The 26705-nt window shown below is 36.3% G+C and overlaps 1 pseudogene; it reads right to left on the bottom strand.

The window, feature by feature from the left end:
• LOC141655491 (purple acid phosphatase 8-like) overlaps positions 1-12292 on the bottom strand; it is a 36337-nt pseudogene extending 24045 nt beyond the window's left edge.
• Between the last annotated feature and the right edge of the window lie 14413 nt (positions 12293-26705).

Genomic DNA, 26705 nt, shown 5'->3' with positions numbered 1-26705 from the left:
GCCCTTTCGGGTTTTCACCTAGCCGGGATCCATTCTTTTTTCTTTTTCACTTTTTTTTTCATTTTTCAATTTTTTTTTTCATTTTTTTTTCATTTTTTTTTTTGAGAATAGAAATAACTGAAATAAAGCACAGCACACAAGTACAATGAATTACAATCGGAACGATTCTCCTCCCCACACTTGAACTAAACATTGTACTCAATGTTGTATAGGACACAATAAAAAGGAAAGGAGAAAACATACCTTATTAAAGGGAGCGTCATGCGACTTCACTAGTACATCCATCCTTCAGCAAACCACATGAACATGTCAACCACTCATCACACCTCCTTCCCACACTTAGCCATTTGCATCTCCAATAACACACAATAAGAACAATAAGGAATCACCAAAGAATACTAGCGCCCCTTATCGCTCCAATCCTAACAAATGACCAAATGAAGTAAATACAAAACAAGCTCAAATGGTGTGTCCTAGTCTCCTCTACTCCAACTCACAAGTCCATCCAATCGCAATAAAAAGGTGCCCACAACATCACACCAGGATTTCTCCTCACCTTTACCACTAACTTACCCAGCCATCCTTCTTTGTCGCTCTTCTTATGACGCCAACACCATAAATATGCAATGAATCTTGAGGTATTGTCCGATCTTTTTTTTTCTCTCAATTTTTTTTTTTTTTTTCTTTTTTTTTTTGTTTTTTTTTTTTTTTTTTTTTTTTTTGCAAAAATAATAATCGACGGGTTGCCTTCGGGAGCGCTTTTATTTAACGTCGGTGGCTCGACATCTCATTTGAATGGTAAACCACCCGACTTAAGCTTAGATAGAAAAGTTACCTGAACTTACCAATGGACCATTCAGAATGAGTGAAAAGCCAAGTCATGCGCGGAACAACTTAATGCCCTCAAAAGAACCTATCAAACATGATAGCCCATAAAAACGAGAAGTGACAATAATAGTGTAAGAGCAGCTAAAACCATACATGTACAAAAGAGGTATAAACATGCAAATACTTTTCTTTACCTCTATGCTTCTCAAAATTAGCTACCACATCACGATATGGCTCCTTATATGACGAGGTTGATATAGGGATAGTCAAGTAAGGAATGGGGATAATATGAATTTTTTGAAGGACTAACACAGATTGAGTCTCAAAAGGTGGAATGGGTGATTCCTCCTTGTGAATATAAGACTCATTAACTACCTTGTCCTCTCCTTCCTCCACCTTGTTATCAAACTCCATGCTAAAGAATTCACCAAGTGTAGGAAGATCATCTTTCATATTATTAAAAATAATTATCTCCTCTTCTTCCACTCCGCTCACTATGGTCTTATCACATGACACAAACACCCCCTCTTTCTCATGCTCAACAATCACATTTGAAAATCATCAACGATCGAAACATTACTCAAATCACTTGCATCAATGAATTATCAACATGTATCGTCTCAATATTAGTGCAAGATGAGTCAACAACCATAGAAACAGAGGAAGGGGGTGAAGAATGTATCACATCATATTCATCTTCCTCATCATCCCAAAAACCATCATCATCACTGTTAACATCACATTCTTTATAAGAGTGCTTCACTTCAGGTTCAAGGGGAAGGGGGTCATAAAACTTATCAACATGCTCAGTTTGCCACTTAATATAATAAGAATTAAGTTCTTCTTGTGTCACAGGCATATCAAAGTGGTTAGTCACTTGTTCAACACGGTCCTCTAAATCTTGACTAACTAGGTTAGTTTCACATGGGGAGGGATTAACATTAATACAAGAGGAATTCACATCAGCCATATAAGCACGTATCATGTCTTCAGTAGACATATGAGATTTATCATGACAACTCAAAGCATCCGAATAAAGGGGTAGGGGTTGAATATGGAGTAAATTATATTGCTCCCATTCTTCAGTGTCATGAGCCAAATATTGAAAAAGTTCCCACTTTTCTTCATAACTCAACCCATTAATAAAATTTCCCCTACTCAAAGAATTCACATGACCAAGAGTCTCCTTATTCAAACCATTATAAATTACATGACAAAGCTCCCATATTTGATAAGGATGACGACATCTTATAACATATTCATGGAGTCTATTAAAATATTTATAAAACAGTTCATGCTCATATTTGGGAAAATATTTAGTAGCCATCTATCTATCAAGTAAACTAAGACAAAACTAACTAACTAAAACTCTCTACACTAATACACAAAAATTAACTATTGCCTTCCCCGGCAACGGCGCTAAATTTGACGGGCTGAAAGTCGTATGCCTATCAAATGTAAATTTATAATCACTTACTTACTAAACTACTAAAACAGTAATATAGAGAAAGTAAGGGTCGAACCCACAGAGAAGGACTAAGTTAACGAATGTGTGTAATAATGCAGAGTAAAGTAACCAGTTTATGGGGGGGTTTGATTTGTTTGATTAACTAAAGAACTACGATTAAGCAAGTAATGAAATAGATGAATTCAAATAGTTTAAAAGGTCTTAGATGGTTTCAACTACTAATCTTGATTACTCTATCATGAATGTAAAATTCCAATTCTCCTTACGAATAGTCAATTAAAACGAATCTTGTTCTTAATCAACCATAACTATTAAACAACCCTAACAATCCAGTTCAAGGTTTAATTCAACGGCAGAAATATAATTTAGAGAATTCGATAGAGAATAAATAGCGCATACAATCCAGTTGCACTTTAGATATTTATGTGAATCGCTTCTAAGTACTAATATCAACATATCCCGTTCAATATTAATTCTTAGATGTTACTTGTGTAAAGTTAATCAATAAATCCTATTCAATTAACAATACTAACAATAGAATGAAGAAATCGACTACTAGTTGCGCACCTAGCAATTATCAATCAACATTCATATAATTAATAGCTAAGCAATTCACAATAATCAAGAAGAGAAATTAAAACATTCAAACTCACAACCGGATTAGAGTGCTTCAATTGCTTGAATCCAAGAATAAAGATTAGTTACACATCGTCTGTCAATAACAATATAGGGTTTTTGTCTCTCCAAGTTGTGTAAGTCTTTTCTAAAACTGAAATACTGTGTTATATAGTAATTAGGTAAAATAATTAGATTAGGAAATAAAGTAATAATAATAATATAACTCATCGGAACAAACCGACTAAAATAAATAAACAAACACGAGTCTTAAAGCTGAATCACGAACACGAGGACTGTCGGATGTAAGTCGCGTGTTGGTCGCGCGTCGGTTGCGCCTCGGTCGCACTCAGGTTGAATGCAGGTCGCGCAATAGCTGTTGCCGCCCCTTCCCTTTTTGATTTATGTGCGCTCAATTAGTGCACCTTAAGCGCACACGTCTCAGATATCTTCATAGGTATCTGGGCCCATCTCTCCTCGGACTTGGACTCCGTTTTAGACATATAAAACTGACCCACAAGATCTTCTTCATCTTTTCCATGCTTATTTCTCAATATTTGGATCCAAGTTCCGCCAACGTTATAACTTAAAGCATTGTACCATTATAATTCATTAAGGACCGCCTTTGTCACTTGAACTTCACTAATTCGACCTTCTTAACGCATACTAAAACCGTCTCATCAACTTCCCCACACTTATATCTTTACTCGTCCTCGAGTAAACTCAAAGGACCCAATAAATTAAACCAACACCAATCCATGAAGGAAGTATGGGAAAAATCAACAAGACTCACAATGAAACTTATAAAGATGGGTCTCCAATATTGTAAAGGGACATCAAATTTTTTCATTTTTCCTAGATCTCTCATTTTGCCTAGAGCGCCCGCCCTTGCGGGTTTTCACTCTAGCTTATCATTCGTTTTTTTCAATCTCACATCTACTCTCAGTGGCACGCAACTCGATTCTTCATTTTACCCGGAGCGCCCTTTCGGGTTTTCACTCCGTCCTCGGCCACATCCCAATCATGCCTAGGCGCCCTTTCGGGTTTTCACCTAGCCGGGATCCATTCTTTTTTCTTTTTCACTTTTTTTTTCATTTTTCAATTTTTTTTTTCATTTTTTTTTTCATTTTTTTTTTGGGAATAGAAATAACTGAAATAAAGCACAGCACACAAGTACAATGAATTACAATCGGAACGATTCTCCTCCCCACACTTGAACTAAACATTGTACTCAATGTTGTATAGGACACAATAAAAAGGAAAGGAGAAAACATACCTTATTAAAGGGAGCGTCATGCGACTTCACTAGTACATCCATCCTTGAAGAAACCACATGAACATGTCAACCACTCATCACACCTCCTTCCCACACTTAGCCATTTGCATCTCCAATAACACACAATAAGAACAATAAGGAATCACCAAAGAATACTAGCGCCCCTTATCGCTCCAATCCTAACAAATGACCAAATGAAGTAAATACAAAACAAGCTCAAATGGTGTGTCCTAGTCTCCTCTACTCCAACTCACAAGTCCATCCAATCGCAATAAAAAGGTGCCCACAACATCACACCAGGATTTCTCCTCACCTTTACCACTAACTTACCCAGCCATCCTTCTTTGTCGCTCTTCTTATGACGCCAACACCATAAATATGCAATGAATCTTGAGGTATTGTCCGATCTTTTTTTTTCTCTCTAATTTTTTTTTTGATTTTTCTCTTTTTTTTTTGGATTTTCGTTTTTTTTTTTTTTTTTTTGCAAAAATAATAATCGACGGGTTGCCTTCGGGAGCGCTTTTATTTAACGTCGGTGGCTCGACATTTCGCTGAATGGTAAACCACCCGACTTAAGCTTAGATAGAAAAGTTACCTGAACTTACCAATGGACCATTGGAATGAGTGAAAAGCCAAGTCATGCGCGGAACAACTTAATGCCCTCAGTAACCTATCAAACATGATAGCCCACAAAAACGAGAAGTGACAATAATAGTGTAAGAGCAAACTAAAACCATACATGTACAAAAGAGGTATAAACATGCAAATACTTTTCTTTACCTCTATGCTTCTCAAAATTAGCTACCACATCACGATATGGCTCCTTATATGACGAGGTTGATATAGGGATAGTCAAGTAAGGAATGGGGATAATATGAATTTTTTGAAGGACTAACACAGATTGAGTCTCAAAAGGTGGAATGGGTGATTCCTCCTTGTGAATATAAGACTCATTAACTACCTTGTCCTCTCCTTCCTCCACCTTGTTATCAAACTCCATGCTAAAGAATTCACCAAGTGTAGGAAGATCATCTTTCATATTATTAAAAATAATTATCTCCTCTTCTTCCACTCCGCTCACTATGGTCTTATCACATGACACAAACACCCCCTCTTTCTCATGCTCAACAATCACATTTGAAAATCATCAACGATCGAAACATTACTCAAATCACTTGCATCAATGAATTATCAACATGTATCGTCTCAATATTAGTGCAAGATGAGTCAACAACCATAGAAACAGAGGAAGGGGGTGAAGAATGTATCACATCATATTCATCTTCCTCATCATCCCAAAAACCATCATCATCACTGTTAACATCACATTCTTTATAAGAGTGCTTCACTTCAGGTTCAAGGGGAAGGGGGTCATAAAACTTATCAACATGCTCAGTTTGCCACTTAATATAATAAGAATTAAGTTCTTCTTGTGTCACAGGCATATCAAAGTGGTTAGTCACTTGTTCAACACGGTCCTTTAAATCTTGACTAACTAGGTTAGTTTCACATGGGGAGGGATTAACATTAATACAAGAGGAATTCACATCAGCCATATAAGCACGTATCATGTCTTCAGTAGACATATGAGATTTATCATGACAACTCAAAGCATCCGAATAAAGGGGTAGGGGTTGAATATGGAGTAAATTATATTGCTCCCATTCTTCAGTGTCATGAGCCAAATATTGAAAAAGTTCCCACTTTTCTTCATAACTCAACCCATTAATAAAATTTCCCCTACTCAAAGAATTCACATGACCAAGAGTCTCCTTATTCAAACCATTATAAATTACATGACAAAGCTCCCATATTTGATAAGGATGACGACATCTTATAACATATTCATGGAGTCTATTAAAATATTTATAAAACAGTTCATGCTCATATTTGGGAAAATATTTAGTAGCCATCTATCTATCAAGTAAACTAAGACAAAACTAACTAACTAAAACTCTCTACACTAATACACAAAAATTAACTATTGCCTTCCCCGGCAACGGCGCTAAATTTGACGGGCTGAAAGTCGTATGCCTATCAAATGTAAATTTATAATCACTTACTTACTAAACTACTAAAACAGTAATATAGAGAAAGTAAGGGTCGAACCCACAGAGAAGGACTAAGTTAACGAATGTGTGTAATAATGCAGAGTAAAGTAACCAGTTTATGGGGGGGTTTGATTTTTTTGATTAACTAAAGAACTAAGATTAAGCAAGTAATGAAATAGATGAATTCAAATAGTTTAAAAGGTCTTAGATGGTTTCAACTACTAATCTTGATTACTCTATCATGAATGTAAAATTCCAATTCTCCTTACGAATAGTCAATTAAAACGAATCTTGTTCTTAATCAACCATAACTATTAAACAACCCTAACAATCCAGTTCAAGGTTTAATTCAACAGCAGAAATATAATTTAGAGAATTCGATAGAGAATAAATAGCGCATACAATCCAGTTGCACTTTAGATATTTATGTGAATCGCTTCTAAGTACTAATATCAACATATCCCGTTCAATATTAATTCTTAGATGTTACTTGTGTAAAGTTAATCAATAAATCCTATTCAATTAACAATACTAACAATAGAATGAAGAAATCGACTACTAGTTGCGCACCTAGCAATTATCAATCAACATTCATATAATTAATAGCTAAGCAATTCACAATAATCAAGAAGAGAAATTAAAACATTCAAACTCACAACCGGATTAGAGTGCTTCAATTGCTTGAATCCAAGAATAAAGATTAGTTACACATCGTCTGTCAATAACAATATAGGGTTTTTGTCTCTCCAAGTTGTGTAAGTCTTTTCTAAAACTGAAATACTGTGTTATATAGTAATTAGGTAAAATAATTAGATTAGGAAATAAAGTAATAATAATAATATAACTCATCGGAACAAACCGACTAAAATAAATAAACAAACACGAGTCTTAAAGCTGAATCACGAACACGAGGACTGTCGGATGTAAGTCGCGTGTTGGTCGCGCGTCGGTTGCGCCTCGGTCGCACTCAGGTTGAATGCAGGTCGCGCGATAGCTGCTGCCGCCCCTTCCCTTTTTGATTTATGTGCGCTCAATTAGTGCACCTTAAGCGCACACGTCTCAGATATCTTCATAGGTATCTGGGCCCATCTCTCCTCGGACTTGGACTCCGTTTTAAACATATAAAACTGACCCACAAGATCTTCTTCATCTTTTCCATGCTTATTTCTCAATATTTGGATCCAAGTTCCGCCAACGTTATAACTTAAAGCATTGTACCATTATAATTCATTAAGGACCGCCTTTGTCACTTGAACTTCACTAATTCGACCTTCTTAACGCATACTAAAACCGTCTCATCAACTTCCCCACACTTATATCTTTACTCGTCCTCGAGTAAACTCAAAGGACCCAATAAATTAAACCAACACCAATCCACAGAAGTATGGGAAAAATCAACAAGACTCACAATGAAACTTATAAAGATGGGTCTCCAATATTGTAAAGGGACATCAAATTTTTTTCATTTTTCTTAGATCTCTCATTTTGCCTAGAGCGCCCGCCCTTGCGGGTTTTCACTCTAGCTTATCATTCGTTTTTTTCAATCTCACATCTACTCTCAGTGGCACGCAACTCGATTCTTCATTTTACCCGGAGCGCCCTTTCGGGTTTTCACTCCGTCCTCGGCCACATCCCAATCATGCCTAGGCGCCCTTTCGGGTTTTCACCTAGCCGGGATCCATTCTTTTTTCTTTTTCACTTTTTTTTTCATTTTTCAATTTTTTTTTTCATTTTTTTTTTCATTTTTTTTTTGGGAATAGAAATAACTGAAATAAAGCACAGCACACAAGTACAATGAATTACAATCGGAACGATTCTCCTCCCCACACTTGAACTAAACATTGTACTCAATGTTGTATAGGACACAATAAAAAGGAAAGGAGAAAACATACCTTATTAAAGGGAGCGTCATGCGACTTCACTAGTACATCCATCCTTCAGCAAACCACATGAACATGTCAACCACTCATCACACCTCCTTCCCACACTTAGCCATTTGCATCTCCAATAACACACAATAAGAACAATAAGGAATCACCAAAGAATACTAGCGCCCCTTATCGCTCCAATCCTAACAAATGACCAAATGAAGTAAATACAAAACAAGCTCAAATGGTGTGTCCTAGTCTCCTCTACTCCAACTCACAAGTCCATCCAATCGCAATAAAAAGGTGCCCACAACATCACACCAGGATTTCTCCTCACCTTTACCACTAACTTACCCAGCCATCCTTCTTTGTCGCTCTTCTTATGACGCCAACACCATAAATATGCAATGAATCTTGAGGTATTGTCCGATCCTTTTTTTTTTCTCTCTAATTTTTTTTTTGATTTTTCTCTTTTTTTTTTGGATTTTCGTTTTTTTTTTTTTTTTTTGCAAAAATAATAATCGACGGGTTGCCTTCGGGAGCGCTTTTATTTAACGTCGGTGGCTCGACATCTCGCTGAATGGTAAACCACCCGACTTAAGCTTAGATAGAAAAGTTACCTGAACTTACCAATGGACCATTCAGAATGAGTGAAAAGCCAAGTCATGCGCGGAACAACTTAATGCCCTCAGTAACCTATCAAACATGATAGCCCACAAAAACGAGAAGTGACAATAATAGTGTAAGAGCAGCTAAAACCATACATGTACAAAAGAGGTATAAACATGCAAATACTTTTCTTTACCTCTATGCTTCTCAAAATTAGCTACCACATCACGATATGGCTCCTTATATGACGAGGTTGATATAGGGATAGTCAAGTAAGGAATGGGGATAATATGAATTTTTTGAAGGACTAACACAGATTGAGTCTCAAAAGGTGGAATGGGTGATTCCTCCTTGTGAATATAAGACTCATTAACTACCTTGTCCTCTCCTTCCTCCACCTTGTTATCAAACTCCATGCTAAAGAATTCACCAAGTGTAGGAAGATCATCTTTCATATTATTAAAAATAATTATCTCCTCTTCTTCCACTCCGCTCACTATGGTCTTATCACATGACACAAACACCCCCTCTTTCTCATGCTCAACAATCACATTTGAAAATCATCAACGATCGAAACATTACTCAAATCACTTGCATCAATGAATTATCAACATGTATCGTCTCAATATTAGTGCAAGATGAGTCAACAACCATAGAAACAGAGGAAGGGGGTGAAGAATGTATCACATCATATTCATCTTCCTCATCATCCCAAAAACCATCATCATCACTGTTAACATCACATTCTTTATAAGAGTGCTTCACTTCAGGTTCAAGGGGAAGGGGGTCATAAAACTTATCAACATGCTCAGTTTGCCACTTAATATAATAAGAATTAAGTTCTTCTTGTGTCACAGGCATATCAAAGTGGTTAGTCACTTGTTCAACACGGTCCTTTAAATCTTGACTAACTAGGTTAGTTTCACATGGGGAGGGATTAACATTAATACAAGAGGAATTCACATCAGCCATATAAGCACGTATCATGTCTTGGTGAGACATATGAGATTTATCATGACAACTCAAAGCATCCGAATAAAGGGGTAGGGGTTGAATATGGAGTAAATTATATTGCTCCCATTCTTGATGTCATGAGCCAAATATTGAAAAAGTTCCCACTTTTCTTCATAACTCAACCCATTAATAAAATTTCCCCTACTCAAAGAATTCACATGACCAAGAGTCTCCTTATTCAAACCATTATAAATTACATGACAAAGCTCCCATATTTGATAAGGATGACGACATCTTATAACATATTCATGGAGTCTATTAAAATATTTATAAAACAGTTCATGCTCATATTTGGGAAAATATTTAGTAGCCATCTATCTATCAAGTAAACTAAGACAAAACTAACTAACTAAAACTCTCTACACTAATACACAAAAATTAACTATTGCCTTCCCCGGCAACGGCGCTAAATTTGACGGGCTGAAAGTCGTATGCCTATCAAATGTAAATTTATAATCACTTACTTACTAAACTACTAAAACAGTAATATAGAGAAAGTAAGGGTCGAACCCCTGAGAGAAGGACTAAGTTAACGAATGTGTGTAATAATGCGAGTAAAGTAACTTGATTTATGGGGGGTTTGATTTGTTTGATTAACTAAAGAACTAAGATTAAGCAAGTAATGAAATAGATGAATTCAAATAGTTTAAAAGGTCTTAGATGGTTTCAACTACTAATCTTGATTACTCTATCATGAATGTAAAATTCCAATTCTCCTTACGAATAGTCAATTAAAACGAATCATGTTCTTAATCAACCATAACTATTAAACAACCCTAACAATCCAGTTCAAGGTTTAATTCAATGTTAGAAATATAATTTAGAGAATTCGATAGAGAATAAATAGCGCATACAATCCAGTTGCACTTTAGATATTTATGTGAATCGCTTCTAAGTACTAATATCAACATATCCCGTTCAATATTAATTCTTAGATGTTACTTGTGTAAAGTTAATCAATAAATCCTATTCAATTAACAATACTAACAATAGAATGAAGAAATCGACTACTAGTTGCGCACCTAGCAATTATCAATCAACATTCATATAATTAATAGCTAAGAAATTCACAATAATCAAGAAGAGAAATTAAAACATTCAAACTCACAACCGGATTAGAGTGCTTCAATCGCTTGAATCCAAGAATAAAGATTAGTTACACATCGTCTGTCAATAACAATAATAGGGTTTTTGTCTCTCCAAGTTGTGTAAGTCTTTTCAAAAACTGAAATACCGTGTTATATAGTAATTAGGTAAAATAATTAGATTAGGAAATAAAGTAATAATAATAATAGAACTCATCGGAACAAACCGACTAAAATAAATAAACAAACACGAGTCTTAAAGCTGAATCACGAACACGAGGACTGTCAGATGTAAGTCGCGTGTTGGTCGCGCCTCGGTCGCACTCAGGTTGAATGCAGGTCGCGCAATAGCTGCTGCCGCCCCTTCCCTTTTTGATTTATGCGCGCTCAATTAGTGCACCTTAAGCGCACACGTCTCAGATATCTTCATAGGTATCTGGGCCCATCTCTCCTCAGACTTGGACTCCGTTTTAAACATATAAAACTGACCCACAAGATCTTCTTCATCTTTTTCATGCTTATTTCTTAATATTTGGATCCAAGTTCCGCCAACGTTATAACTTAAAGCATTGTTCCATTATAATTCATTAAGGACCGCCTTTGTCACTTGAACTTTACTAATTCGACCTTCTTAACGCATACTAAAACCGTCTCATCAAATGTAGTATCCGATACTAATGTACTACTGAGAATTACCCTGACACCTACATAATGGAAAATAAAATAAAGAAGATCCTTCAATTTTAACCTGCATTTACAATGTAAGACCTTAGGCAAAACCATCTGCTATCCAATTTTCTAAGAACAGGGTCCATTTGTGCTTAGGCGTCTCCTCTACAATCGTGATTTCCAAGAACTGCATCGATCACGAACAAACTAATTGTTAGTTAAAATTACAGTAAATAATTTAAATACTTTTTTTTTTAGAAAAATAAACATAAATTACGACAATCATAGAGTTTTTTTTTCTTTCTTTATTTTTGTGGGATTCATCTGTATGCATCCTTTAATTTTAAAGATTATAACGAATTATAGAGTGATGATTACGAGTCATAAAACTAAATTGCATAAACAAAAGCATAAAGGATTAAGAAATAACCTTCGGTCCTAGCTTTTATGGCCTATGAACAATATCACAATGATATTCTCCTATCAGTTGCACCCAAGACGATATGAGATATGCCCTTGTTCTTTTGCTAGAATCGATCCCTCAAATTTTCTGTAAAATTAGGGTTTTGTGTTTTGTTGAGATGAGAGGCAGGAGTAGGTTAGAAATTAGGTTAAGAAAAATAAACTCCCCTCTCCCTTATAACCGTGTATTAGGGTGAAATAGGGTGATTTATTTTTCTTTCCAAAATCTCGGCCCATACATACGAAACAAGCATATCAGTCGATCGACTGATACACCCGGTCGATCGACCATGTAACTGAAACAGGTATATCAGTCGATCGACTGACATACCCGGTCTATCGACCATGTATATAACGCATTATTTATAAATTATCATTTATATTATATCGCATTAATTAATACGGGTCAATAATAATTTATTATGACAATATCGTATAATTTATCATTAGCGTATTAAATATAACCGATTACATTTAATTACGAATTAACATATTAATTCGTCCAAGCTAACATTATATACATTAATTAAATATAACATATTATATTCAATTTACGAATTGACAGTTAATTCGTCTCAGCTAATATTATTTAATCGGCATTAAATAATCGTCTCATCAACACATTGACTAACTGTTTAGTCATATAAGACATCAATGTGATTATACTTTCATACAATCACATTTCTCAAACACATCATTTAGGTGTGACTTTTAGGGACCAGTTGATCACCGCCATCTATATGATAATAACGTCAAACTTTCTAGCAAGCCAACCGTTATTAGGTAATCGTTAATCAACTGATAAAATACGAAGTATACCCTTGTGAACCTATAAGAGATTTATAAATTTTATCACACTAATTTGTGGAGGACACAAGCTCCAACAATTTTATTTTCAGTAAAGGAGTCATATGTACAATTTTGATGCCCGGAGCAGTTCAGTCAACTCAAACTCAGAAATGAGAAACCTTATTTATTAGGACGCACATATCTACAAATATCGTATATTGTCTTTCAGCATTCGGGTTCATATGTCTAGTCTTACTATCTTAGTCCAAGTTTATATAGTTAGATTTGAGTCTTATCGATTCAAGTTATTACTTGTCCATTTAGTTGGGGATTAGAGTGGTTCTTAGATGGGCTGTTGATCACAACTATCATCATTTGGAGGTTTCTACGGATTGCCTATCTCTGGTTGGACTTCTGGCTTGGTTTGAGAAACCTCACCATCAAGTTGCTGACGTCGTTAAGGATATTCAGGAACTTTTCTTGCTTTTTCATTGCTTAGCTTTTAGTTATATTCCTAGGGCCTATAATACTGTTGCTCATGGCCTCGCTTGTGAGGCTATGCGTAGTTAGGTATATCTTTCTTTACGGCTGCCAAAAAAAAAGATTTGTATCAAGTCAAACTCTCGAGTTAGTAAGCAATGGACGTTACCGGAGTACCAAAATGTGTTTAGAGAAAATTTTCTTAGGCAGAAGTAAACATAATTATTTTACATAACAATCTTATAGTAGTATAATACATTTAAGAAATATAAAATTTCAAATACTTAATTAAGAGTTGGTGTAACTTGTAAGGGATCGGAGTAATGCAATTAAACAAGCTAAGGAAAACTGTCAAAAAAAAAAATCAAAAGACGAGGAAATTGGGTGAACAATTAATAATAAAGACGACATGCATGCAATGGATGATTGATTATTTGATCAAATTCAATCTCTGGAAAGGGAAACAAAACCAAACAAATTGAACGTAATTTCAAAACACGTCGACTTGTTGCAATTTATTGAGAATTACAAAAACCCAAAATAGTATTATTTGGCTCGCTCTTGAAGGGAAAATAGCCGGGCTTAACTTATCTGGTTTCGTAGGGGTCTTCTTCTTCGAGGAGGTTTCTTGACTAGCAGCATCCAATCGCCAAAGATTGACTCTTTCTTGGCCGAATGAAATAGATTCTGACTTCTTCATCGGCATTATAAGTACAGTTGAGGTTTTTGTGAGATTTTTAGTCCTTTGAAGAAGCTTTTGATGCATCCAATCAACATTCATCCACTAAATGACCTAACCGCCCACACTCGAAGCAAATCATTCGTAAATCTTCATACTGAATATGATAAATCTAACTAAAATTTCGATAATAATTTATTGCTATTAACCTCAATGCTCATTGATCTCTCTTTGCCGTTTCTGTATTTTTGTCGATGTGCTCCAACAAACTCCCACTTGTCCTCACAAGTGTATGTGCGATAACCGATTCTCATATCCTAAAATTTCTCCCACTCAATGTAAAACAATTTGCAAATCCGTATTCACAAAGGTCGTATTTTACAAGTGATCTGTATCAAGAGTGGTTTCCCCGACTAGAGAGTAACTTAACTGATAAACGAATCATCATTCGAGCATGGCCATGCATTTCAGTTACAACTCCTCGAGTGGCCCTGAGAAATAACTATACCTGATAAAGGTTAGATATTTTCCTCAACTCGAATCCTGCAGATGTAAGCACAGTATGAAATGACCCAGAAAATATCTACTTAGCCTCCAGTTACGGCAGACCGTGAGAAAGAAACCAAAGTCACCCAAAAACTGCCTTAATCTCAAGAGACAGTCGATAGTCAAAAGAATCGACTCTAGGAACATAATGGATGTCCTATCCACGACCTGGCACCGAATGTTTTTAAACATTTAGGACTTCATTACGTTGTCACAAAAATTTGTCCTACGAGGTATCGTTATAACCTCGCATTTGTGATCGATCAGTCAACAGTTTGACTTATGGCTCGTTGAACCCACCATCAATCGACTACACAATATAATAGCCAGAGTTATCAGCTCTTGTAGGCGATTACGGACCAAAACAAGATATAATGTAATTCAGTTCACTTTGTGGCGTTCAAAGTTGTCAGTACAATCCACATGAAAAACAAAATATTATAATAAAACGATGAAGTTATAAATAGTATATGAAAAAGATAATGTATCAAATTCATAATCAACTACTACAACTCAGGAACACGTTTAATTCCCATGGAAATAACGTGCCCTTCATGCTTATCAAAATTCAACGGTTTAGTGAGAGGGTCTGCGATGTTATCATCCGTCGCAATCTTGTCAATCACTATCTCTTCTTGCTCCACATAATCACGGATCAGGTGAGCTTTCCGATGTACATGTCTAAACTTGTTGCTAGACTTAGGCTCCTTAGCCTGGAAGATGGCACCTCTATTGTCACAATAGATGGTGATCGGGTCATTCGAACTAGGAACTATCGTAAGTCCTTGTAAGAATTGACGCATCCATATCGCTTCCTTAGCTGCTTCGAAGCGGCATAGTACTCGGATTCAGTAGTAGAATCTGCTACAACACTCTGTTTGGAACTCTTCCAGCTGACCGCAGCACCATTAAGAGTGAAGATGAATCCGGACTGAGATTTAGAATCATCTCGATCCGTTTAGAAGCTAGCATCTGCGTAACCAATTGCGCATAGCTTAGTATCGCCTCCATAAGTCAATACCCTATCCTTAGTCCTCCGTAGGTACTTGAGGATATTTTTAACAGCTATCCAGTGTGTTTCACCTGGATTCTTTTGGTACCGACTCGTCATACTCAATGCATATGCCACGTCTGGACGTGTGCATATCATGGCATACATGATTGATCCTATTGAAGATACATAAGGAACACGACTCATGCGCTCAATACCTTCAGGCGTCGTGGGTGACTGAGACTTGCTCAACTGCATCCCAGACGTCATGGGAAAGTTCCCCTACTTGGAGTTGGTCATGCTGAACTTCTCAAGAATCTTATCCAAATAAGACTCCTGACTAAGTGATAACGTCCGTCGCGATCTATCTCGGTAGATACGGATTCCCAAAATGCGTTGTGCCTCACCCAGATATTTCATCTGGAAATGGTTCTTCAACAATTCTTTAACCGAAGATAGGAGAGGAATGTCATTCACAATCAAGAGTATGTCGATAAAAAGATCTTTCATCTGGAAATGGTTCTTCAACAATTCTTTAACCGAAGATAGGAGAGGAATGTCATTCACAATCAAGAGTATGTCATCGACATACAATATCAAGAATACAATCTTGCTCCCACTCGACTTGATATATAAGCATGGTTCCTCGATCGATCGAGTGAAACCATACTCTTTTATCACCTGGTCGAAACGATGATTCCAACTCCGAGAAGCTTGCTTAAGTCCATAAATGGAACGCTTAAGCTTGCATACTTTCTTAAGATGTTCAGGATCTATGAAACCTTCGGGTTGCACCATGTACAACTCTTCCTCCAAATAACCGTTTAAGAAGGCGGTTTTCACATCCATTTGCCAAATTTCATAGTCATGAAATGCGGCAATCGCTAAGATTATCCGAATGGAACGTAGCATGACTACAGGTGCAAAAATCTCATCATAATGCAATTCGTGCACTTGAGTGAAACCTTTTGCCACTAGTCATGCCTTATAGGTATCTGGTTGCGCGTCTACAGAACGCTTTATTTTGTAAAGCCATTTGCAATGTAGAGGTTTTACCTTATTGGGTAAATCAACAAGATCCCATACGTCATTCTCATACATAGAGTCCATCTCGGATTACATGGCTTCGAGCCATACCTTTGAGTCGGAACAGGCCATAGCACCTTTATAGGTAGCGGGTTCATTACTCTCTAGGAGTAAAACGTCATTCTCCTCGACCATACCAATGTATCTGTCCGGAGGATTAGAGACTCCACCCGACGTCCTAGGTTCCTCAGGAATACTAACCGTATCATCAGTTGGAGGAACCACTTCCTCCATCTGTTCCTCGGTTGTTGGTTCTGGAATCTCTGACAGCTCGAAGGTTCTATTACTTGTCTTGTTCTCGAGAAATTCTTTCTCTAAGAACGTCGCACTAGCCGCAACAAAACTCGATGTTCGGTAGGCGAATAGAAGTAATGACAAAATGTTCCTTTTGGATAACCTATAAAGTATGTCTTGACCGATCGCGGGCCGAGCTTATCCTCGTGTCTCCACTTGACATAAGCCTCGCAGCCCCAAACCCGAATAAAGGACAAGTTAGGGACCGTTCCCTTCCACATTTCATATGGAGTCTTGTCGACAACTTTAGTCGGACTTCGGTTAAGTATAAGAGCAGCTGACAAAAGAGCAAAACCCCATAATGAATCAGGCACTACCGTGTGACTCATCATGGATCGAACCATGCCAAGTAAGGTTCGATTTCTCCGTTCGGACACACCATTTAATTGAGGTGTTCCAGGTGGAGTTAACTGTAGAACGATTCCACAGTCTTTAAGGAGTTGATCAAACTCATTTGAAAGATATTCGCCACCCCGATCTGAACGGAGTGCTTTAACCTTTCTACCCAGTTGGTTTTCAACCCTGTTCTGGTATTCCTTGAATTTCTCAAAGGACTCACTTTTGTGCTTCATTAAGTAGACATATCCATATCTACTTAAATTGTCCGTGAAAGTGATAAAATATCTATAGCCATCTCTAGCGGTAATTGACATAGGTCCACAAACAACTGTATGTATGAGTCCTAATAGGTCACTAGCGCGCATTCCAACACCTTTGAAGGAAATTCGAGTCATTTTGCCAATGAGACATGATTCACACGTGCCATATGTAGAAAATTCGAATGCGGGAATAGTCCCATTATCGACAAGTTTCTTTACGCGTTTCTCATTTATGTGTCCCATTCGACAATGCCATAGATAGGTTTGATCTTTGTCACCAACCTTTAATTTCTTATTATTCACGTGTAATACTTCCGTGGTTTGATCTAAGATATAAATTCCATTCATGGAAACCGCTTTGCCATAAATCATTTCATTGAAAGAGAAAATACAGCTATTATCCTTTATTAAAAATGAAAATCCGTCTTTATCAAGTACGGAAACTGAAATAATGTTCTTAGACAAAAATGGGTACATAGTGTGATTATTTAAAAATAACTCAAAACCACTATGGAGTTGGATTACATATGTTCCTTCGAGACAAAGAAGAACTCGTGCTCCATTCCCGACTCGCATGTCCACATCACCTTTTTCGAGAGGTATGATGTTCTTTAGGCCCTGCAAATGATTACACAGATGAGAACCACAACCAGTATCAAGTACCCAAGTTCCGAAACTTGCATGGTTAATCTCAATCATATGAATATAAGATGACATACCAACACGAACGACGCGGCCTGCTTTGATGTCCTCACGGTAGACGGGACAGTTCCTCCTCCAATGTCCAGTCTTGTGACAATGGTGGCACTCAATGTCACTGCCCTTGCTCTTTGCCTTGCCCTGTGAGCCACTAGTCTCACCGGGCCCACTCTTGCCGTTTCCTGGCTTCTTGAATTTTGGCTTACCTACAGTTAGGTCGCCTGGAGCTTTGCCCTTACCTTTACCCTTGTTGGAAATCGTGAGAACATCCTGCTTCATGCTCCCACTCAATTTCATATCCTTCTCGGTCTGTACGAGAAGGGAGTGTAGCTCATGAGGACTCTTTTTCAAGTCATTCATGTAGTAGTTCGCCCGAAAAGGGCAAAACCATCGTGAAGAGAATGAAGCATTCGGTCAATGACAATGCTCTCACTGATTTTGCAATCAAGTGCCTCCAACTTCTCGACATTCTCAATCATGTTAAGAATGTTGGAGTAGTGTCCTCCACAATGAGTGCGTTTACATATTAAATCTCGTAAAAGGAATATCGGGGATTTATTTTATTTATTTGTCAGCTGGTCATCGTTAATCGGTAATGATTGGTTGACTAGAGTTTGACATTACTGTCGTGTGACGGTGGTGATCAGCTGATCCCTTTAGGTCACACCTATAGGATGACGCCCAAATAGAATAAATTAATTGTTTGTATGAGATACGAGATAATTAATTCCTTGTATTATTTGACTCTTAGTTAGTCACATAAATGTATTATTTGATGACGAGTTACGAACTCGGGACAAAGAGATTTATTATTTAATTATGAGATATTTAAATAATAAATGATTAGAATTTATTAATTAATTGTTAATTAATTAATTTTATGCGATATGTGTTTTTTGTTTTGAGATGGAATTAATTAGCTATTTAATTTTTATTATTGGACAAGAGAATTGGTAACGCACACTTGTGTCAGACAAGTGGGAGATTGTTGGAGTAGTGTCCTCCACAATGAGTGCGTTTACATATTAAATCTCGTAAAATGTCCATTAAGTGGCATTTTTCCACTTAATATTGTCTCCAAATTTGCCTATAAATACCCATGCAATTACACCATTTAACATGTTGGAAAAATTTGAAGAAATTTTTTGTCTTTAAGGGTGCTTTGGCCGGTTTCTCGTCATCACCAAGAGACAAAATTTCTTCTTATTTTGTTCATCATTTTCATCATAACACACATATAAAAACTAACTAATAATATTATCAAAGTAATAATATTAATTAGTACATCAAAAATACAATTACATGGTTACTACTACTATTAACTAGTTATTAATTTTAGTAGTATTTTGGGTTAATCTTGGGTGCCACCAAAGGAGATTACCTATATTGGTAATTGGTGTTCTTGGAGGATCATCCATAGTTGAATAGCTCAAGAACTATAAAGGTAGGAGACCTTTGTAGTGCTCATATTTGCCTTATAGCAATGTAAGGAATTTTTCTCTTAAGATGGTTTAAAACCATCTTTTATACTTTTTATTTGCATGCATGTAGATTTAGACAACTTTAAATTAATTTGTAATTTTAATATCATAAGATAAGTATTAATTTGGTCTAAATAACTAACAAGTGGTATCAGAGCATTGTTAAATACATGCATGTTGTCTTAAGACGATTTTAGTAATTTATGAGATAAATTAATAAAATTGATATTATGTTACTAAAATTCGTTTTATCACATAATATAGTCTTTCATGTAAATAATCTGGTATTAGGATGATATGGGACGAAAATTTGATTTTTGTTAAATTTTTCCACTTTTTATAACTTAATTGGCATAAAATTGAGTAAAATTGCATTAAAATTAATTAAGAGTTAATTAAATTTGGTTGCATGTTAATTTTATGCATGTTTATTTAGAAATAACCACATGCATGTTCTATTTATGAGATAAGTAGATACTTTAGATTAATGTGATTAATTAAGGTAGTTTATTGATTTTTATTTGATAAAAATTGGTAAATAATGGTTATTTTGTAAATAAATATTGATTTAATTTTAGGGCTCGAAATTTCTGAATTTTTAGCTCCTGGAAAATGTTCTAAAATGTATAAAATTTTATTTTAAGTCATTTCAATTTTTATGGTTTGATTTAGAATTAAATCGTAAAAAATTGTCGCTTTACCGATTAAATTGTGAAATCGTTTTAAATAAATTTTAAAATCAAAAATTTTCACTTGCATGGCATTTTTGGTGTAAGACCAGAATGTTCATGGTTTTGAAATTTATTTTTCCATTAATTTTTATATTAAATGGAATTTTTGTATGATAATTGTGAATTATTATATCATTTTTTGTCACAATTGTGTTTTAATTCCCATATAAATTCAAGATAATTGTTGAGAATAATTATTTTGATATTATACCAGATTAGTATGATAAGTAAGTCTTAAAAGTGTTTTAAGAATTGATTATGAATTTTTATTGGTAAAAATTCCGTCAAGGCAAGCTCAAATGATCGTTGTTGGTAAGTTAGACGATTTGGCATGTCATTTTCCATAATGCATTTTATTATTCATTTGGATGAATGGTTTTTTTTTTTATCATTTTAATTATCTAATCTTTCCTAATATGGCCATAGGTAGAAGTTGGTATTTCCCGTAATGTAAGGGAATATTGACTTATTTTGTAATTAATTGCGATTTCGCATCGCCTAATTTGTAATTAATTAATAGTTATATTTTAATTTTATTAAAAATTGTATAATAGGGTATTGTTATGTAATTTAATTATTAGTAATTAGATGAAGCTACTAAAGACGGAGTTTTCATGAAGACGGTGTTTTCGTAAAGGCGTTCCGAAATCCTAAAGAAGGAGGCCAATTTATGAAGACTCAAGGGACCAAGGAGTTGGTCTCCGAAGTGTAATAATTTTAGTTAATTAGATTAACTAAGTGGCCATATTAGGACTTGTTTGTTTTAATTCTTTTATGCATTCATGCCAAATCGTCACTACATGTTTTATTTTTATTGTTATCGATTTAATTGTCTAGCATTCACCAATTTAGTTCACTTAAAAGTGATAGACAATTAAATTGATAAGATCTCTCACATTTGTTTAAAATTGAGATTAAGCCTTACCAAATAATAGCGTCTATGAATCCCTTCTTCATTAGAGGTAGGTTCGGATCACCGAGGTACACTCTTTTTACGTTGGGTAAGTAGGGTAATAAAAGTTATTACGCGTGAAAATTGGTTGGACTCAACGGGATAAATATGGGTTGAATCGATCCACCGTGCCCATATTTATTCTGGGGCTAAAAGATAGATTTTAAGAAAATCCGTCAACCAAGTGTTCTAGTAGTAGAATCAGTCAAAGTTGTTGACTCACCAAATTTATATAAATATGGGTTGAATCGGTCCACCGTGCCCGTGTTTATATAAAATTGGATCTTGGAATCATTTATATAATTCAATGGGAGATCATTATATAAATGGGAACTTGTTAAATAGTTTCACAAGTTAAATATTTCTAGACGATAAATGTTAATCTTTCCTTTATTTCCTTTATAGTAATCACGATGCCTTCTACTAGTGAAACCGCCACCATAGCTAGAGATTCATGGCTACGTTCTTTTATGGACAAATATGTATTAAAAGCCGACGGTAGTAATTTTAAAGATTGGGAGGAACAACTTCGATTAGCTGCCGCAAGTGATGGCAAATTACGCTACCTTGTCGATCCCTCTCCCCCTTCGCTTTGTACTAGGGCCACTGCCGATGTAAGGGAGGCTTTTTCAAATTATCAAAAGGAATCCGCTGCAATAAAAAATGTTTTGATTTTTTCAATGGATCCTGCTTTACAAAGGCAATGTGTCAAGTTTCGTGATGCACATGAAGTATTCTCGAGGCTTTCCACTATGTTTTCTCAAGCCCCGAGAATAATTCGGTATGACACCGCTGTTCGTTTCTTTAAGGCTAACCTCAAAGATGGTCAACCTGTAAATTCACACGTACTTAAAATGATTGAGTACATGGAAACTTTAGAGGGGTTGGGATGTAAGATCCCCGACGAACTTGTGGTGGACCGAGTGCTCCACTCTCTCTCGCACGTCAAGGGATTTACCCAATTTAGGGTAAATTACAATATGACAAACATGAGAAAGAGTTTACATGAGCTCCATTCTCTGCTTGTGCAAGCAGAGAAGGACATGGGATTGAGTGGGAGTACGAGGAAAGATGTGCTTGCGATTAACGTGAAGGGGAAGAAGCAGTTTAAGAGGAACGCAGGTAAGAAGCCCATTCAGGTGGAGGGCAAAGGTAAAGCAATTGCGAATTGCTCTACCAAGCAAAAACCTATAAAGGGTTATCCTCTTAAAGATACTTGTAATTATTGTAATAACAAGGGACATAGGAGACGTAATTGTACAAAGTACCTGGATGACATAAAAGCTGGCATTGTAAAGCCGACATGTAATTTCTCAACTGAATCTTTTATGATAGACATAAATTATGCTTCAAATACAACTTGGGTATTAGATACTGGTTGTGGTTCTCAATTGTGTAATCATTTGCAGGGCCTAAAAAGCATAAGAAAGCTAAACAAAGGTGATGTCGATCTCCGAATGGGAAACGGGTCTAAAGTAGCTGCCGTCTCTGTAAGAACTTATGTACTTAGTTTAGATTCGGGGTTGGAGTTACATCTTAATAATTGTTATTTTGTACCAACGTTATCAAGAAATATAATATCTGTATCTGTGTTAGACACAGAAGGGTTTTCCTTTGTAATTAAAGACAAGCGTTGTACTTTTTCCCTTAATGGGATTGTGTATAGTCAAGCTATTTCAATCAATGGTATTTATATTCTAGATACATGCAACGATGTTTATCATTTAGATAATAAAAGACTCAAAACAGGTGATCCTGATCTATCTTATTTATGGCATTGTCGATTAGGACACATCAACGAGAAGCGCATTAAAAGACTAGTGTTGACTGGTGTAATTAAACCTTTTGATTTTGAATCATTTGGTACATGCGAATCTTGTCTTCTTGGCAAGATGACTCGTTCACCTTTTCTAGGAAAAGGATCTCGAGCTAGTGAGTTATTGGGTTTAATACATACCGATGTTTGTGGCCCAATGACAAAGCGATCCTTGCTAGAGGTAATTATGACTATTTCATTACTTTTACCGATGACATGAGTAGATATGGGTATATCTACTTAATGAGGTATAAAAGTGAAGCTTTTGATAAGTTCAAAGAGTTTCAGAATGAAGTAGAAAACCAATTAAATAAGAAGATTAAAGCATTACGATCAGATCGTGGTGGGGAATATTTAAGCAATGATTTTAAAGATCACCTTATAAACTGCGGTATTGTATCTCAGTTAACTCCTCCTGGCACACCACAATTAAATGGTGTGGCTGAAAGGAGGAATCGAACTTTATTAGATATGGTTCGATCGATGATGAGTCAAACAGAGTTACCTAAGTCATTCTGGGGTTTTGCCATTTTATCTGCTGTACAATCACTTAATAAAAGTCCCACTAAAGCAACTGGCAAAACTCCATATGAGATATGGAAAGGGAAAGTCCCGAATCTGCGATACATGAAAGTATGGGGTTGTGATGCTTATGTCAAGAGCAAGTCTGACGATAAGCTTGCACCTCGTTCTGAAAAGTGTATTTTTGTAGGCTACCCTAAGGAAACTTGTGGATATTACTTCTACAATAGTAACGAGAACAAAGTGTTTGTGGCTCGTGAAGCTGTCTTTCTAGAAAAAGAGTTTATTTCTAGAAGACAGAGTGAGAGCAAATTTGAACTTGATGAAGTTCAAGAGCCACAAACTGATGTGACAATGCAGGAAGATGTTCCTTCTACGTCTGAATCATTTATTGTTCCTTCTGAACCTAGGAGGTCAGAAAGGGTTAGTCGCCAGCCTGATAGATACCTTGGTATTATCGAGGAAGATGGTGACTATGAGGTTTTACTTTTAGAAAGTGATGAACCCAAGACCTATAAAGCAGCTATTATGAGTTCTGACTCTAAGCTATGGCTCGAGGCCATGCAATCCGAAATGGATTCCATGTACGATAATCAGGTATGGGACCCGGTTGACTTACCTAAAGATGTTCGACCTCTTCAGTGTAAGTGGATATTCAAGATTAAAATCGGCATGGATGGACATAAAGATGTCTACAAAGCTAGATTAGTTGCAAAAGGTTTCACTCAGGTTCATGGTTTACACTATGATGAAACTTTTGCACCAGTTGCTATGCTTAGATCTGTTCGGATAATGTTAGCGATTGCTGCATTTCATGATTATGAGATATGGCAAATGGATGTCAAAACCGCTTTCCTGAACGGGTTTCTGGAAAAGGAAGTGTTCATGACATGATAAGTGCATATTTTATATACTTTCATCCCCTATAATAGCTCTATTTTATTTGTCATTTAGCACTTATCATAGTGTTTTGAGCTAATATTTGTTATTCTAGTGCATTTGTTTGTCTCCACATGTTTTGTAGGATACTTAAGCTTTTTGGAGCTAAAATACTACAAGATGAGCTACTAGAGTGCAATGGCTAAGCAAGACCAAATATTGGGCTAACATGGAGTGTTTGCATGGGTTTTTCATGAAGAAGTTGATGGACTAATGTGTGCAATACAATTGTTGTCAACAAACCAAAGTCAAGCCCAACTTCAAGTCCAAGTCAAGGTGGAAAAGATAGGATTCCAAGCTACCTAGGATGCCAAGAATTAAGGTCTTAACCGGGTGATTAATCGCACAATTAATCACCAACATAGGATTCTCCAAGCAATTAAGAGGAGAATTAAGGCAAAGGAGCTGGAAACACACGACCCCAATCAGGGCCATGCAACCCCGATCGGGGCCACAGTCCTCTTTATGTTTTACGTTATGCTCTCCTCTCCTATAAATAGGAGAGGTATTCCAAAGCTTTGGGCATCCAATTTTCACGTCTCATTTTAGTTCTTCATAGCCTTAAGCATTATATTTCTCTCATTTGTTTTCCCATTAGTTTTCAATATCGTTAAGCTTGTAGTTGTTAAACATTTGGTTATTTATATATTCAAGCATTTGGTTTCCGAGTTAGTCTATCAAGCTCCTACTTTGGTAATCTTTCTCTCATTTACATTTTGTATTTTGCTTATGAGTTTAGTATTAGTCCTTTACATTTCATCTTTAGTATACAATTTCCACTTTAGGTATAATTACTACAATATGCCTTATAATCTAAATATCATTTGCATTTCCTTTACAAATATGAGTAGCTAAATTTCCTAGTCTAAGGGCTAGGGGAGCCATGTAAAATCAAATATATAACATGATAAAATAGATTAATAATAATATAGTTCATATTGCTTCTATCACATGCTTGTGCCACAATGTTTAATCTTTGTTTAGGGCCCTATTCATTTGATTAAGTTTGTTTATTCGTTCTATAAGTCGAGAGGCACGGAATTGAATTAGACTAAGCATGTATAGTAGGACGACCTAGTCATGGACGAGAGTTTCTCTAGGACCCGGTCTATGGTTGATGCTAATATCGTAAGATGGGTATCTTTAAGCCTAAGCAATTGACAATGTTATTAGTACCAAGTTTATCATGATTATATGTTTACCTTTGCATGCGTGACCCGAACCCCTTAGACTCTCTTTTATTATATATTTTACATCATTATTGTTTTAATCATCAAACAACTAAACCAACCCAAATCGAAATCGACCTTGATAAGAATCTACCCATAGCAATTCACGAAGTAATTCCCGTTTCCTTGTGGTTCGACCCCTATTACTACATTAATTTGTGTTTAGGGAATTTTATCTTTGCATAGGTACGCGATAAGCCTATCAAATTTTGGCGCCGTTGCCGGGGAAACGGTTTTATTGCTTATTTAATTGTCGATTTTTATCTTGTTTTTTGTTGTCTTGAGGAACACTTGTTCCTTGAGACAGTTACTTATCATTTTCCTAGAAATTGTTGTCTTATGCCCAGGTCCTCTCGAAGTGGAGAATTGCTTTCACCGGATTCCGAGCCCGAGAAAACATTTAGGAGAAGACGACGATTTTGGAAGGAAGTTAAAGAAGCCACTTCTCCCATCCAAGTTGAAAGTGCTAGAAAGTCTTACTTAGACGATCTAGAAGCCCTTGAAGAGGAGGAGGTTTCTTGTTCATCATCTCCACCACCATCTACTACCAAAAAGATGGTGAGACTTTCCGATCACTCAAAGCCCACCGCGGCCATGCTTCCGGCCGGAATCACAACCACTCAAATCACCGCGCCGGACTTCGAGATCAAACCGGCTTTCATTAGCCTTGTGGAGAGAAAGCAATTTGGAGGAAGTCCTTTGGAAGATCCCAATTTGCATGTGCAAAACTTTTGTGACTATTGCTCCATGATCCTGCAAACAAGGCGTCACCAAGCCCAAATAAGGGAAATACTTTTCCCTTTCTCTTTGAAGGACAAGGCCAAGCTTTGGATCAATAGCCTTGACCGCACCACCTTGGGAATCACCAATTGGGAGACATTGGCTCTTGCTTTCTACCAAAAGTTTTTTCCACCGGAGAAAACTCAA

Source organism: Silene latifolia, chromosome 5 (assembly GCF_048544455.1).
Source record: "Silene latifolia isolate original U9 population chromosome 5, ASM4854445v1, whole genome shotgun sequence".
Classification (NCBI taxonomy): Eukaryota; Viridiplantae; Streptophyta; class Magnoliopsida; order Caryophyllales; family Caryophyllaceae; genus Silene; species Silene latifolia.
This window is presented reverse-complemented; position numbering and strand designations above follow the sequence as displayed.